This window comes from Pseudopodoces humilis, chromosome 3, assembly GCF_049639895.1.
Source record: "Pseudopodoces humilis isolate 2021_Gansu_Grassland_sample_001 chromosome 3, ASM4963989v1, whole genome shotgun sequence".
In the NCBI taxonomy this organism is placed as follows: domain Eukaryota; kingdom Metazoa; phylum Chordata; class Aves; order Passeriformes; family Paridae; genus Pseudopodoces; species Pseudopodoces humilis.
Window position 1 is genome coordinate 7,887,344 of NC_142202.1, and position 16,993 is coordinate 7,904,336.

General features: G+C 41.9%; 1 long non-coding RNA gene across 1 annotated transcript; it reads left to right on the forward strand.

Moving 5' to 3' along the window:
• Positions 1–5,488: 5,488 nt before the first annotated feature.
• On the forward strand, positions 5,489–16,248 carry LOC148184569 (uncharacterized). The gene is made up of 3 exons (XR_015772334.1): positions 5,489–5,621; positions 6,257–6,347; positions 15,972–16,248. It is a non-coding gene; the product is annotated as an uncharacterized LOC148184569 (long non-coding RNA).
• Positions 16,249–16,993: the final 745 nt, after the last annotated feature.

Genomic DNA, 16,993 nt, shown 5'->3' on the forward strand with positions numbered 1-16,993 from the left:
ATTAGACTGCATGAAAAGCATTTCCCTGTGATGGTTTCATAGCCTTTCTTACTGCAAGAATGTGAATGCTTCAGAACAAACACATACTTTGAAAAAATAGACAGATCTATTCCTCCTTGCTTTATAATAGTGGGTGAAAAAATTTTAGATCTAACAGACTACAGAGGCCTCATGGTGTAACGAAGCCAGGTGTCTGCAGGGGATTGTTGATAAACAAGGCCCTGGAAGTGAGGTGTGCCTGTGGCTTTTGGCCCTTTTCTTAGTCCCTCTGACTCAGTTTCCTCATCTGCAAAGCAAACCTCAGAGAACCCTCTGTGAGCGCCATCAGCAAAGTCAACAATTATACACAGTTATTTCCTTGTTTAAGTAGGAAGATGGTTAGACTTTTGAACTGCCACCATGTGGTTCCTTCTTACAAGTCTTTCAACTTTCATTTTTATCAATTCCTGCTTTTCCCAACACATTTAGCATTGAAAGCTCTACCGTGTCCTTTGTTGTGCAAGGTCATTGCTTTTACCAACACTGTTTTACAGTGGATTTGATTTATTGTTTCATCAAAAGATCCAGCTTCAATCACGTGCCATATTTTCTGTGTTATCAGGTCAACTTTGAGTGATTTGATAGGAACAGTTTGCTGGAATCTCAGTGATAATGTTTTGTGGAAACCCTGTGGAATTTGGCAGGAATAGGATTATCCTATGGAGGTGTCTGACATTTGTCGGTAAAACTAATCAAGTAAATTTTCGGAGTGATCGCTGTTCAAGGTTACATTTTGGTCAGCTGTATGGGGCATCAATTGGATATCTTTGGTGTGTAACCACAAATTTTCAATACCTGATTTCAATATAACTTCTAAAATAGAAGGGGAATGGGTGGAAGGGAATTGCTTAATCTTGAAAGGATGGGCCCTGGCAAAGAGTCTTCTTTTTTTTTGTTTAAAAAAAGTGATATTCCTGGTTTAAGGGAATCTTGCAAGCTTGACCATTTTAGGAACATATACTATGTTCATAGTATATATGTAATATATAGTATATTATATATACTATATATATATATATAATATATATACACACATATATATACACATAGTATATATATAATATAAATACTATCAAGAATTTATCGACTTCTTTTAGTTCTATATTGTGTAGTGATATCTTCATTGCTTTACCATAGTATTAGATTCCTTGGTGACCTATTAATTCAAATTTGAGGTTAAGACAGCCTTTTTAAAAAATAAAAAAATAGTGAGTTGAAAGCATCAGGAAAAGTCAGTGGGCTAAAAAGAAGTAACATTTTTAAAGGCTAGAAGTCCTTGAGTGTCAGCATTTAATGTTAGTTCCTTCCTTTAAGTGTCTGTGTCACACAGCACAGACAAAAGACAGTCAAAGGACTCCATGGGCACTTTTATAAGGTCACTCCAACATAGAGGTGCTGAAAAATAGTTTTAAATCAAAACAAAATCTTTGCTGTCTTTTCAAGAGCTTGAAAGACAGCCAGGGATATTTCAGCAAAGCAGCATGTCACTGTATTAACACCAGACAAATAATTGTGTTGATTGCAACAGGGAAGTCTGTGTAGGGTGTGTTCCAGAGACCAACTCTTTTCCAACAGGGTTGTTAGACACCTTGAAAGTTGATTCACTTTTTTTTTTTCTGGGAATAAACTAATTTCTGTTATGTTTTGCTGGATATTCTACTGGATAAAATTACTTCCTCCTCTGTTGCTGATGTAAACTTTGTGCAAGATCTTTGGGCTGTCACAGCTGCTCATAAAAATAGCAACCATTGCTGGGAGCTGTGTTTCTGTCTGCTTCCTTACAAATAGGCTTGCTTCATGGATTGTAGGACAAGACTGGAAAGCAGATCAGCTAAAGGGGGTTGCAGAAGACATGTGATCAAATTGCAGCTTGGCATTACTGTAAAGTGCAACAACTTGCCTGTGTCCCAAACAAAGGATGAGGTACATCTGCACTGCTTATTTCTTGAGGCAAAAGAGAGAAGAAATGTTGCAGCTGGCAGAAATTTGCTTTTGGGGAGAGAATATCCAAGTGCTAGCTCTTGTCCTGGAATCAGTCCTCTTGCTTATTGAGAACAATTGAGAGCTTCCTGCTAATTTTGGGGGGGCTTATGCTCAGAGCAGCTATAGTGCAGTTGTCTACAATGAAAAACATTTGAGCCTTCTGCATGCACCTGACTTATGTTTTCTGATTATTTTATCACCACTCTAGATACTGCATTTTTTGTTTAGGTCTTGCCAATTTTAGGCATCTTCAACTTGGCCCCAGTTGTCATGGGTAGAACACTGATGTCAGTGTGGTTCTTAGCCCTAGTAGGAACTGCTTCAAAGACCTCTTGGGTGTGGCTTTTTCCACATTGTCCAACCAAATTTCTCCTCTTCAGAAGGTCAGCTGACTCTATCATCTCATTTCTGCTAACCAGTAGCGCAGCTGGCCGTCCTGGATCCCTTCCTTGTTCCAACCACGCTCTGTCAGTCAGTCCATACAGCTCTTCTGCTGATTACATCGTATTTAGCTGCAGAGGTGCACAACAACACTCTTTCCCTTAAAATGGGAATGCTTTATTTTACAGAGAGGAAGCAGGATGATTTCTTGTGTGAGACTCGCTGAGGATTAATGGGTCTGTCAAGATCCGTAATCGGCGGCTTAGCAGGGCTGACACATGAAAGGACTGCAGTGCTGTGTGTGAACCACCTTCAGGCTTAAAACTATTTCTGTAGTTCAGTCCCAGAGAGCTGAATGAACATGAACTCAGAATTCAATTACTTCCTCACAGCCCCAATAGAGATCCATTTACATGCCAGGAGAAACCATTGCTGAGCAAGGACATAATGCTGCTCTTGCTGGGACCCCATAAGCAGGATAGCTGTCCTCCAAATCCAGCATGTTTGGCTGGAAGTCTTCAAGGATGGCTGTTTACCACACGACAAACCTGTACTTTTCACCAGTATGTCACACAGTATTTTTGAAAGCTCTTCTCACTTTCTAGAGACTTTAGGGCACATTCTGGTCCCCCATAGACTGACAAAAGGAATTTCTCTTTAGTAGGCCAGAAGCAGACCCTAGGGGATTTTCAGGGTGAAAAGACAAAGGGTAAAGCAGAATGGATATTGCTAAGTTTTTACTTTCAAGGACTACTGTCTTGAGGGTAAAATCTTAGTCTCTATTTCCTATTTACCAGTCTTAGGATGGAAGAGAAAAAAAAATTCCAAGAAAATGATCTACAGATGCATAATAGCCTTTTCTGCAATGACTCTGTATCTTTCAGTTTACCCATTGAAGGAAAAGCTGAAGACTGCCTTTGTAGCATTGGAAGAGATTAATAATGTCTATGTCATTCTTTTGGCTGTAGCATATAGTGAGCAGAGGTAGTGGAAGTTTATTTTGCAGCTGTAACGCTTTGGTAAGCTGCAGGAAAGAGAGAGGTATCCTGCTTCTGAATTTTGCTCTATAAATGCTATATCTCTGACTTCTCCAGTATGGTAAACTGAAGCAAAAGTCTTTCAGTGAACAGGAATCTTCTATATATTGTGAATGTTTAATGTTATTTCATTTAAGCAGTATCCTTCCTCTGATTCTTTTGCTTGATTCATTCCCTTTTGTGCATCATTCCTTGGCTTCCCTGTCTGTATGAAAGCTCAGGCAGCTTGTCTTTTTTGGGAGACTTGCCAGGGAAAATCTATAAGCCAGTGGTTTGTACAGTGCGACTCCAGTGTGGGTATGTCTTTCCCAGTGGCACTGCAAGACTGAAGAATACTGGCACAGTGAAACCTACCCAGCCTGTTCCTTCCAGTCTGGGATGTGATTTACCTTGTCAGCCCCTCAGGTTCCACCCCATCTTTTGGCTGCAGATACCTCCTATGGCTTTCAGTTGGAATTAGCATACAACAGGACCTCAAAAATTTGTCGGTAATCATTTTCCCATGAACATTTTAAATGAAACCGCAGTCCAGCTTGTAAAGGTTTCTGTTTCCCTGAGATGGGCTATTGAGCCTGAAAGGTACTGCTTTGGATCTGTTTCTGACTATCCTTTCACCCTGAATTTTACTTGTATTTCTCCCTGCGGTGCTGACAGGATAATAATATTGTAACATTGTCACATCTGGTTAGGGAGAGGGGAAGGAGGAGGAGGAAATGAGGAACTCTCTCCTGAACTAACCTAAGCACTATTCTATAAACAAATGAACACAGGAAACTCTGGTGAGTGGGCCACAGCCTCCCACAGCTGCAGAGGGATGTGTCTTGCCTTTTTCTGTGCACCCAGTGCTCTCATTAACTTCAGTGAACCCCAGAGACCCTGACATATGAAGATTTAGAAAGTCGGTGCTAATGCAACCTTTCATCTACTGTCTTTTTTCCCTCCAAAGTCCGTGGGGGACTTGGATGTTCAAGAACATCTGTTCATTTCTAAACATTGGGGTATTTACCTTTTCTAATATCTCAGGTTGCTCATTTGTACCCCAGCAGGTTCCTAGGAGCTCACTAGATGACCTCTGGGACTTGGATTCTAGGCCTAAAATAAGCAAGATGGAACAGCAATTTTTAATTTTTATTTTGCTTAAATAAAAAAAATAAATATCTGTGAGCAATGATTAAATTGTTGAGACTTATCACTAATTATTATTTTCCACATGCTAAATCAACTTTGAAAATGACACAGAAGTTTACAAACTACCAAAGCAAAGCCTCAGGTTTTGTGGTAATTGCCCAGGCATTGTAAATGGGATACCCTTTACTTTCAATGCTGCAAAAGAAGCATCAGAGTGAAAAACTTTTATCTTCCTGACAACAAAAAGAATAAGCAGAAAGTATCAGAATCCTTTTTCCCACTCTTTCCCATTTTAGGACTCAAAATCTATTGCCTGCTTCTATGACCTTTTTGCTCTGCAGTTGGGTAAGACTCTTCCATGAAGTGTAGTGTGATTCCAAGCCTATTTTTGGTCCCACTAATCTTGAAAATGCGGATTCATGACACAGAGCCCAAGCTTGCTTGCCAGATCTGTGCTTTTGCTGGCAGTCCAAATTCAGTCCCTCTGAGCTCTGTTGCCAGGCTCCCTTTTAGGCAGGTACCAGTGCAGGCTGTGTAATGTTTGCAGCAAGACTCCCTACCTGAGAGGCGCTTCATCTTCTTGATAGATCTTTTTTTCGTGTGTGCACGTGTGTTCATATCAAGCATGAGTGCAGCAGACCTGCTTTTATTGCTTTTCCCCTCTTCTTCACCCCCCAGCTCCTCTTCTGCTATGGTTGGAACCCCTTTATGGCAGCTCCTTTGTCTTTGCAGATGTAGTAGGGTTATGCAGTAAGATGAAATGCTTCTGTTGTCAGGCAGCCAGCCCAGCTGGGTAGGATCAGGTGTGAAAATGTGCTGCTTATGTCGTCTCCTCAGGCTGAAGAATTACATTCAGGTGTTACACACCACTTTTGAATAAATAGGAGAGCATAGTGAGAAAGAACTGTAAAGTATCTGGTGTCCACTGTTCTCCTCTGTTTTCTGCTTCTTGAGTTTTTTATTCCCCCCTTTCCCCCCCTACTCCATGTTTCATTCTGTTGTGAGGCTGAATTGTATGCCTGAAGTCTGAGGAGGTGAAGAGGAGTCCTGAAGGTAGTGAGAGGGTGTCTCTTCTTTTAATACTTTTATTCTCTTTTTTCCTAAGGACTTTTCCTGTAGCCCCCGAAGAGTGGGACTGTGGTGATAAGGCACACAATCCTTACAAGTTGCTGTTGAATCTCTCCTGGGCAAGCCAAATACTTGGCCTGGGTGCCAGCTGAGTCTTGAGGAGTGGAGTTATGCTAGGCTGTCAGTGGGAACTTAAAGGAGAACATGAGGAGTAGTGTAAGGGAGCAAGGTTTCTGCATATGCCTACTAAAGAGTAATGAAGATCTGAGGAATCCAAAGAGCTATGAGCCCAAAGCTTTTTCAGAAGGATGGAAACATTTCTCCTCTGAACAGAAACTTAAAGATTTGCAGGGGGAATGATAGAGGCTGCTCCCACATTTCATTCTTTCAAATTGTTTTTTTTTTCCTCCATCTTCAGATTTTTTTTTTTGCCTACTCAGATTCTTTCTGTCAGGTTGTGAACTACAAATTATGTAGTTTAAAACAGCAACCAAAACATCTATTCAAGAGATAAGGTTCTGTATACCAAGAGATTTTTAGAACATAGCCAGTTCAGCCTGTAACATCAAGGAGGCTGAGACTCATCTGTACTCTTAGACACATTCCATACATACTCCTAGGTGAAAGTACCATGATAGTAACATATGGCACCATGTGGGCCTCCAGCTCTGGGCAAGGGAACCACTGTGACTTCTTCTGACACCTGGAGAGGTGAGTTGTCTGCTGGGTTCTTTGATTTAGGGATGGAATATTCCTTGTGAGGACCAGAGTTCTTAGGACTTTAGATTGAAAAAAAATATATGAAAATCTGGATAGTATTTCAAGTGTTACTGTGCACTAGGCAAAGATTGTGATCCTGGCACAGAATCATCGCTGCAGAGCTATGGCTTTTTCAACCCTATTGCTAGTTAATAAACTTGGGAGATCATGGATACTTTTAAAGTCTTGGCCATTAAGGAGGCCTTTTTACATGTAATACTGTGTAGTCACTAAAACTGGGGAGTAAATCATGAGTACTATTGGAAGCATGGTGTGTTGAGGCTGCTTTATTGCCCTCACTTTCCTGTGGGGTGTGGGCTATTACCCTGACAACTTAAGTTAAAAGCCGTCAGATCCAGCCATGTCCTCTGGCAACTGCAGTGGAAATTATGTGAACCACTAATTCAGTGGTGAGGTACAATTTCTGACAGCATAACAGAGAATCAGAATGTTTAAAATAGTTTTGGCTATGACTTTTGTATTTTGAATGTTCCTGGGGAAATCTTTTCTTTTAGGTTTGCTTTTTACCTGGGGGATTTTTTTCACATGCTTAATTTATTTTAAAAGAAGTATGAATATGTAGGGTCTACTTTGCCTCCTTGCTGTTGGTGCAGTACTGATCCTGAATGCCAAGTGCAAAGACATTAAATATTATATTTGCTAAACAAAACTGACACATTCCTACTTTTACACAAGGAAGCAGCGACACTTCCCATGCTCCTGAGAGTTTAAAATGATCCATTTTATTGAGCGAAATAATGACAGCACTAGCTGAGCAGAACAGTAATTATTATCTCTAGGAGACCCAGGAGAACAGTGTTTTAAAAGGAAAAATACTGTTTTTCATGTATTTCTTTAAATTCTGGTATCAGCAGTTCAAGATTTGTCAGGCGTAACTAAAAATAGAGATTGTAGCCAGATGTGTTTCAGGGGACAGATTGTGTGGATGCCTCTTGGAGTCAATGGGGTGGGATAAAGCCCAGAATTTGTCTGTCCACTGGCTCCACTGCACTAGGAAACCTGGCACAGCTCAGCATGATGAAAATCAAGTAGAAGGGACTGTGTTTAACTTGCATTCAGGCTGTTTGAAGTGGGGGTAGGAAGCTGAGTGGACTCCATTTCCCCCCTCTAGGATTTTTGTCAGCACAGGTGGTCTGACTGCTGCTTGCTCGTGGTCTGTCTGTATGACAGTGTAAGATGTGAAAGAAGAAGTTAAAAAAACTTGAGATGCTGCAAATTTCTTGGAGTGTGTACTGATTTACAATAGGAGGAAGGTGTGTAAGCTTTGATTAGAAGGACTAATCTTCAATATTTTGTGATGCTGACAAAGTAACAAGTGCAGACAAAATAGTAGCAACTACGAGAGTAGACAAGGCCAGTAATCTCTTTTCTTGTAATTGTAAACAAACAAAATAAAAAATATGAGCTGTGATAAGGTCAGACTTGAGTTCATCCTTTATCTTAGAGGCATTGCAGCATGTCCAAGGTTTTCTTCTTTCTGACTACGTTGTGAGCATCCTCACAGAGGGTACTACAGAGCTGGCTGTGTAATCTTTCTCAATGCTGTTGGATCACAGGCATATTTATTATATAAATAGATGCTAAATTTGGTATTTTTCTGGGAATATGAGGTCCCTTTAAGACCTTGTGTGAGTAGAATGTGACATAATGAGTGAACTTCCACATTATTTTCTCAACTGAAAAGCCAAAAATGCCTAGAAAATTATATCGGTCAGATCCTCAGCTTATGTAATGGGCCTTCTGAATGAGTTTTCCTAGAAAGGAATCTGTTCACTGTAAGTTCACTTGGCTTGGTATTAGCATGGCCTGTGTAACTCAGACATTCTTTCCTAAATTCAGCCAGTTGGCATTCTGCCCATTGCGGTTATTTTTGCCTTTTGTCCCTAAAGACTTTTCTGAGAGCCGAGGTCCAGGTGTATTCTTGGGTGTCAGTTGCGCGTCAGATCTTAGGGCAGCATTAAATTCCAAACAGGACAAATGGAGTGCTGGCTGCTCCCTTCCCACTATAGAATATTCTACTCGATGACACAATTCCTTCATCCCCTAGATTTACACTTCATTAGAAACCCAAACCTGCTCCCAGGTTTTCAAGAACTTGTTAGCTCTCAAAGCACCAAGAGTGCTGCCTAATTTGCAAGTGGGAAGGCTTGGGGAAGGCAGTATGACATGAATTTTCTTTGATCCAGCTTTTCAACTTGTCATGGTTTGATACTGGCCAAATGCCAGGTATCCATGAAAGCCGTTCTCTTACCCTCTCCTGCAACAGTTGGGCAAAGGAGGGGGAAAGAAAATTAACGAAGGGCTCATGAGTTGAGATAAGGATGGGGAGAAAAACACTCTAAGGGCAAAACTGGTTTAAATTCAAAGGTATAAAGTAAATTTATTATGAACAGAGTCAGAGGAGGATAATGAGAAGTAAAATAAGCCTTTAGAAAAAACACTTTTTCCCCCAGCCCCTCCCTCTTTCCCACTGACAGTGCAGGGAGACAGGGAGTGGGGGTCTTGGTCAGTTCATCACTCAAGATCTTCCTCTGTTTCCTCAGGGAGAGGAGTCTTTTCTCTGCTATGCCATGGGGCTCCTCCCATGGGCAGTCTTCCCAAAACTGTTGCGGTGTGGGTCACTTTTCCATGGGGTACAGTCCTCTAAGGTTCTGCTTTGAAAGGAAGGGCCTTCTCTCTCTCTATTCGGTTCTCCCACTGGACCATAGCTTTCTCTGGCATCTACTCACTCTGGTGTGAGCACTTTGCCCACGGGCTGTGAGCGGATTTTGGATCTGCCGTGGACTTCACGCATCACAAGGGGACAGTCGGTTTCACCATAATCCTCACCACAGCTTGCAGAGGAATCTTGGCTCCTACCTCACCCCTCTCTTTTCCACTGACCTTGGTGCTGCCATGTTGTTTTCCCTCTCATGTCCTCACTTCCTCCTCTTCTCTGACTGGAAGAGAAACTGCTGCTTGTACATCCATTGCCAACAAGTTCCACAAATTCAAAGATTTCCCATAGAGAAGTTTATGGTTCCTTGCTGGGGAATTGCTTGTCATGCTTCCCCTGCTGGTCAGTCAGCCCTGCCGCAATTGTGCAGGCAGTGGTGGCCACTTTGGCACCAGAGCTGTTTAACTCTTGTCAGGTGGGGTGCTGGGAAGGGGAAACCACTGCCCCAGCCCTTTTCACCCTCAGTGTGGCTGGCTAGGGGTAGCCAGGCAGGCAAGGCTCACTTACAAAGATGGTGGTGGCCACAGTGGCGCATTGTGGCGTGCCACGCTGGGGATGGCCCCCAAAGGGCTGCACTTTGCCTGTCCTGGAAAAAAAACTCTGCGTGCTGTTTTGATTTTCTTCTTAAATATGTCATCACAGAGGTGTTACCAACCTTTCTAATTGGGTCTGCAGCATGGGTGTCTTCAGGGCCATCAGGAATTGGCTCTGTCGGACATGGTGGAAGCTTCTTCTCACAGAAGCTACCTCTGTGGCCCCCCCGCCACCAAAAACCAGTCTGTGTCAAACCAACACACAAGTGAAGGTAAATAATGTGACCAGGACTTCAGGAGGAAAAATTAAAATAAGGAAAAAGAAGGCATTGGCATAGAAATACAATTTCAGTAAATAGCAGTGGTGCTGATTTCTGGAAAAACAGAGTTAAGTCAGTATGGAAACAATTAATGCTGTCTGCTGTACCCATGAAACAGAAGTAAAGATAGCTGATGCTTCAGGATAAAGTTCTTCATCAATCACTGGTTTATTTTATTAGCATTCATAGTGCTGTGTGGTGTGATTACTTCTGATGTCTTGTGACAAGCATAATGAGAAATTTCAGGGCCAAACGCAGACCTGGCACTGGACCCACACACACAGCTCTGAATTTGGACTCTAATGTAACACATATGAAGGCATAAACCTTTCCTGAAGGAACAGACTCCACCTCAACCCCTGGCCCTCACTGAGGTTATTGCCTACATTCAGATTTATTGATAAAGCATTGCTGAAACTTTGTCTCCTCTTTTAGAAATTGCCCTACAAATGATATGTTGAAAAATTGGAGGTTCCCATATTGTCTGGACTGCTCTTTATTGTGTGAACATCCTGGTTTTGCTAACTAAATGACCAAATGCTTTGTAGCCAGATGGTATTGATTCCTTACAGTTGTGTTCACATATCAGATGTAGATATTGTATTCCACTTCCCATTACATCTGAAAATGACTGAGTCTGATTGACAATATGGCATTCACATTGAGATGTTTGCTTTGTGAAAACTGACTGCTGCTCAGAATTATTTTGTATTATTAACTCTTTTACATTGCCCCTGCTGTTTGATCAGTTTGTTTCTCTTTGTTCTAAGCCATATGTGTTTTCAAAATTAATACTTACACACCTTTCAAGGCCTTTGATTGCTGTACAAAAGATGATGAATCTCTAGGGGATCTAACTATGTCCTGGAGCATACAACCTAATGAGAAAAATAAGTTCAAAATACCAAAGTATGGTGCTCTGATATTCTATCTCAAGTATGGTGCTCTGATATTCTATCTCCTAGCTTTCAAATTCAAATGAAAAACGAAAAGGATCTGCTGTGATGAAGCATTAGCTGCATGAATAGCAAGTCTAACTCCAATATTCCCAAGAGACACTGTATTTAACAGTGCACTGCCATTGCTTCTGGATTTCTCATCAGTTCTTTGTACACTTTCTGTAGATGGTAAATACTCCGTTTTGTTTATGAGAGGAGAAAGAATGTTGTTTCAAGGCCTTTTTTTGAGGCTTTTTTTTTTAAGGTTCTCAAAAGCTTTTTGAATGCTGTCTCTGTGGAAGAATTAGGGGGAAGGAACAATTATTTTTGAGTTGTGAATAATGCTGGATTTGCACAAGAGTGAATATACCCCAGATTCTTTTGAACCTTGCCATAGCTATGATGTAGGGGATGACTTAAGGGTAGAAAAAGGAGACAATCTGTGTGTGACTTGAAAAATTGCTATTTCCTCCCTTCCCTAAGTCTCCAGCATATCTGGAAATGAATATAGCAGTATATCTCTGTGCCTTTTACTTTTGCTCCTGTGCCATCTGAGTCACCAAATGGTAGCTAGCCTCAAGTGTAAAGGTACAGCCATAGGAGGAACAAGGTAAGGACACCATCACCAAAATTACAGCATCAAGGATAAACTTTTCTGTCAGTTGCTTGGAAATACAGAGTGTAGGTCTAGGAGGATGTAGTAAGCTGGGTCTTTCTGTGGCATCAGCAGGAAGCTGCTTTAGCCAAGGGAAAAAGGATGAAAGCCTTGCTTCTGTTCAGAGTAGAGGTGCTTCATCTCACTGTTCCTCATTGGCTTTTAATCCTCTTCCCCAAGATGAAGCACAAAATGATGCCTCTCTTGACAAGGGGACAGTTGAATAATGAGGGCAAGAAGTTACTCCATTCATGTTCGAAATGACTGTAAGAGCTTCCCTTCCCTGAAAAGTGACCAATGTTTCTTTTTGCTATTTTTGGGTGACTTTTTGTTGTTGTTTTAGCCAGCTGCACTAGTTTTAGTCTATCATAGATTCTGTTTGGTTCAGTGCCTTGATATCATGGCCCAACTAGACGTGATAAATATTCACAAGTTCATGAACAGTACACAGAAGAAGCTCAGGCTTGACTTTTTTTTCTGTAAAGCTACAGAATATCAACTCTCTGTGCAGGTACTACAGCTTTTTTAGGAAAATGTGGTATGAAAATTGACCAACAAGATACAGTTTTCTTGTCCATTGTGAACCAAGAAAAAGCACTTAATGCAGATCTGGTAAATATGTTAAATCTGATACAAAAGGCTTTCCTGACACAGGTAAAAAAAATATTTCAGTGGTGCATTTGTGTGCAAGCTGCATGCATGTGATGTTTTTTATTTAGAAACTTTTTCTGCACAAAGGATTTTGTAACAGTGCAATAAAACAATCATGCCCAGCCATCTTGAGCCAGAAAATGATATTTAATTTTTGTTGGTGGCAATGACCACTGTTTTAAACTTCCAGCTTAAAGCAGTTTGGGGTTCTGAGTGAAGTTCTGAATGAGTAGCAGTGAACCTTGGTTACTCCTACATGTGCAGATGCCAGCTGGGAAATAAATAACTTCTAGGCACTCTTAGTGCCTAAGATGAGTACCTTCTGTCCTTCAATATATTTATCCTCACCCCTCTGAAAGGATATATCCCCACTTGTGCAATTTCAGAAAAGCCGAGTAATACACAGCTGAGTAACAAGTCTTTATGGGAAATGCCAGTTAAACTTGTTTCTTCAGGGCCCTGAGCTACCTCTGCAGTCAGGCCTGTCCAAATCACTAGAGATCAAAACCCAAACCTGATTAAAAGATAATAGGGCAGTGCTTAGCATCTTTGGCATTAAGAAGTTCCAACTATGCCCAGTGGCTGCAAAAATACGTTAACTGGATAGTTACATTGCAAAAGAGATTACCCCCCAATTTAAGAAATGCAGGGAATGCCAGATCCCTTTTTCCAGGGCTAGCCATAATCAAATTCCTTTCTTTACTGTTTTTTGTAATCCCACTAATTGAGATCACCCAAAATGTTACCATGAGCTGAAGTCAGTGTCAATTAAAAATCCCATTTATATTCCCTGTGAAAACACATGGCCTTCAAAAGTGTTTGATTTTCATTGGACCTTCTCATCTGTTTGTCATTTAAAGTTCAGGCCATTTTCCATATTTCTATCAAATGCTGCCTCAGATGGAAGTCTGGCAAATGAGTTTGCAAAGTAACTTATTTGAAGTTATAAATAATCTAATGCTTGCCTAAAGTTGACCTCTCTGTACAATAATATACAAATTAATGTCTGAAGCTGAGGGACAGACAGTTCTCTAGAGCTGCCTTGTTAAAGGCAGGGTTGCACTTGTACCCTTACAACACTTGTGGTTATTGCCGCTGGTGCAGATCAGGCCATGAGGTAGGAAGGATTTGGAGGAGGAAGCAAGGCCGAATCTGTAACACTGGCAGCTCTTTTAGGCACAGGAATTGACTCTGCCATCACTCCCAAGTACCCTCTTGTTTATCAATTTAAAAATCTCTGGTGAGTAGGCAAATTTGTTTTGCTGTCACATTTGTTCCTTCAATGTCTATTCAAATTAAAGTCTTGTCTCTCTTACATTTCCTGTTGTGATGGGGAATTGTTTGGGAACCTACTGGTTTGTGGGTGGTTGGAGGATGCACAGGGGGCTCATAGGGTGCCAGGGCCACCCCTGAGACTTCAAAATTGTTTTGGAGAGATTCAGCTGTCAAGGTGCTATTCATCCAGTGAATTAGCAGGCACAGACAAATTCTTGTATGCTTTTTCATTTCTTTGGGTGGAGAGAATGAATCAGCCTTAGCCATTCTGCATCTCTCTAACAAGGCAATCCCTGTCTGATTTATGCTTCCCTGCCACTCATCTGTGACTCAGACTTTTGCAATGGGAGGTTCAGCAAGTTGTAGCAACAATTTTTGACTCTTTTTACCCTGCCTGAAAAATGAGGATGGTCCTACACAGCCCCTGCTGGTTTCCTTAGTATCTTATTCTGTAGAGTATTCTGTAGTGTATACTTAATTTTGGTGTTAGCAGTTAGCTTTATACTGCAGAAGTGCCTTTGAGACTGGCTTGGGGTCAGACTCAAACCATCCCATCCACATAATTGATTCCTTAAGTAGGGCTGGTTTGTTGTTATTGCACTGGTAAACCTGACAGATGGGAGCCTAGGCTGACTCCTGTGCTTCTGGAGCAGCTCTGCTGAGCCAACTTGCCCAGTTAGAGCTACAAATTTGTTGAAGTTCCTTGGGTGCCCCATCATCCCATTCCTCTAGTCTGCCAAGGGACCACATTTCATCAGCAGCATGGGCAGGTGAGCTTGAAATTGGGGTAGAATTTCAAAGTGCTTATCAGTAAGTTCTGGACATTAGCTGTAAGATAATTGGAGCTCTTTGGATGTCAGGTCACTCCCAGAACTGACCAGCTGAGATACACCAAAGATGTAACAAACAGGAGTGTTAGAGTGGAAAGATGCTGCTCATTTTTCAACAGAGCTGCAAAATCTTGTTCCTGAAATCTTTCCATGTGAATTCTTATCAGTGTGACACTACACTTGGTTGAGCTCCTTTTGCTCTTAGGCACCTGTCTCATGCTGATTACATTTTTAACATATTAGTTAAAGGACCTAAACATTTTTGGAGGTTATTGGCACCTGAAATTAAAGTGTATTGTTATCTCCTCTCTCAGAAAGAGAGGACTGCTAATGTGAAGCTCTTGAGCAGAGTTTTATTTTTCCTTTTCTTCTAATCAACTTCAGATATAAAGTACTGTCAGTGAATGACCATATTTGCTAATTAAATTGAGACTTGAATGACCAGGGTAGCACTCCAGTTATCATTATGCTTCCACTTGATGGATTATATTTCAAGTTATTCTAGAGCTTTTCTTAATGGCAATCAGGTTAGTGGAACCTTGATCTTACCACTGTGTATCATTTTGCTTAACTCAAGTAGGTGCCCAAATGGAGTCCAGAAAACCTTTCCTTATTGTCTTTTTGTTGTTTTTGTTTTCACACAGCAAGCATTTAGAGGAGTGGGAGAAACTCCATATCATGTAAGGTAAAATGCCAATATCCTGGTTCCCAAGAGCGGACACTAATATTTCATATGCTAAGAGAACCAGAGTCTATTCACATCAAGAAAAATGTCCTTTCCTGTTGTGAGAGCTCTTTTTTCTTTTTTTAATACACCTTAAGACTAAGTAAGTTTTCTAACTTCTTGGGGAACAGATCTGTGCATGTAATTCAGCATTTCATGTTGTGCACGACAACAAAGATACTAAAAGATTAGTATCTTTTCTAAATTTGTATATGCAAAGCTACAGGTGGTCTCCAAACACAGTGTTGTACATTTGGGAAGATTTATATGAAGATTTTGCATAACCATGTTGAGGTTTAGGAGTTCTCCTTCTATTTATTTCTGTTAGAGAATTTTCTCCATACTTTGTTGGTAAGAGACAATAACGGCAGGGTACTTAGGAGAGACAAAAGAAGTTTCCCTGGGAAGGATGCGGCTTGCTACCCTCTTAGCTGGGGGGGTTTTTCATGGAGGGGCAGAGAGAATGTGAGAACTGGGCTGGGGAAAAGGGGTTGGGGCAGCTCCTGGCTCTCTCTTGCTCTCTGGGCATTCTGAGGGGAAGGAGGCTGCGGTCGCTGTGGGGAGAATTCCCCACCACTGCGGGGTTCTGTTTTCTGCTGCCTTCTCCTACCATGAGTGGAGCTCTGCTCCTAAGAGCTGCCAATGCACTGCGACCTTTCTAACACCCAACCTCACCAAACAAAGCACCCTTCACCATCTGCTGGGGTGTCTCAGGGGAAATCCCAGGATCCTGGAGCCCCTTTTCCCTCCCAGGGAGCCTCTCCCTGCCTTGTCTGGGAGCTGCCACTGCCCAGCCCTGTGGCTTCTCTGCCGCTGTTTGCTACAGGGTGGCCTGCCCACCCTGCCTGCTGGAACAGCCTGAGGTTCCAGCTACAGCTGCAGAGTTTCTGATACGTTTTGTTTACTACTCCAGGATCTGCTGGTCCCTGCCGTTCTATCTTGCTGTTTCCAAGGTTCCTGCTGCAGCTCATTTCACCACCTGGAAGGGCACCGGGACCGGCTGTCCCTGGGTTTTTGCAAAGGAAGCTCCTTTTCCATCGCTTCCGCCGGCCCTCCCGCCATTCCCGTGTGAGGGGAACGCGGCCGAGCTGGCGGCACAGCGCCCCCTGGCGGCGCGGGGGAACCATCGCACCCGCCCTGCCCGGCCGGGAGCCACCAGCGCCCCTGGCGGCTGCGAGCGGAACTGCAGCCAGGGGAAAGCGCCCGCGGCCGGGAGAGCCTGGGACTGCGTTTGTGGTTCTGCTTGTTGGTGCTGCTGGCACTGCTTGTCTGCCTTGTTAGATATATATTCATACTCTATAAAGGAGTGTTATTCCTTTTCCCATATCTTTGCCTGCGAGCCCCTTAATTTCAAAGTTATAATAATTGGGAGGGAAGGGGGTCACATTTTCCATTCCAAGGGAGGCTCCTGCTTTCCTTAGCAGACACCTGTCTTTCAAACCAAGACACCCCAAAATACAAAAAGTTATAATTTGATATTTACAAATATTACATCTACATTTTGGTTATTAGTTTTCATGTTAGTCTCTGAAATAGTTTAGACGTTATTTGATCTTCTGTAAATTTAAATATAATCACAAAACCTCCAAGACTGGAGTTTTACAAAATAGCAACCAATATTCAAGCTTTGTAATAATAAACACAAGAATTGACAACAATTGCTTTCCTTAACCCAGTGAGAATAATGTAAAGCCACGTCTCTGTAACACAGGTAAGTCCCAAATAGGTAGGTGAGCAGGCAGAGAAGTTTCTCAGCTCTTTGTCAGCCTCCTGGTATTCTGAGGATCTTGGCTGATAAACACAGCCTTCCCCATCTGTAGATGGAGAGTTATAATTAATTACCATGACATTGATAAATTTCTTTTATGATCTTCTCTTAATCCAGTGGTGCATCTGCATCAAGTCCTCTGTTCACTCTTCCGACATGAAGAGTCT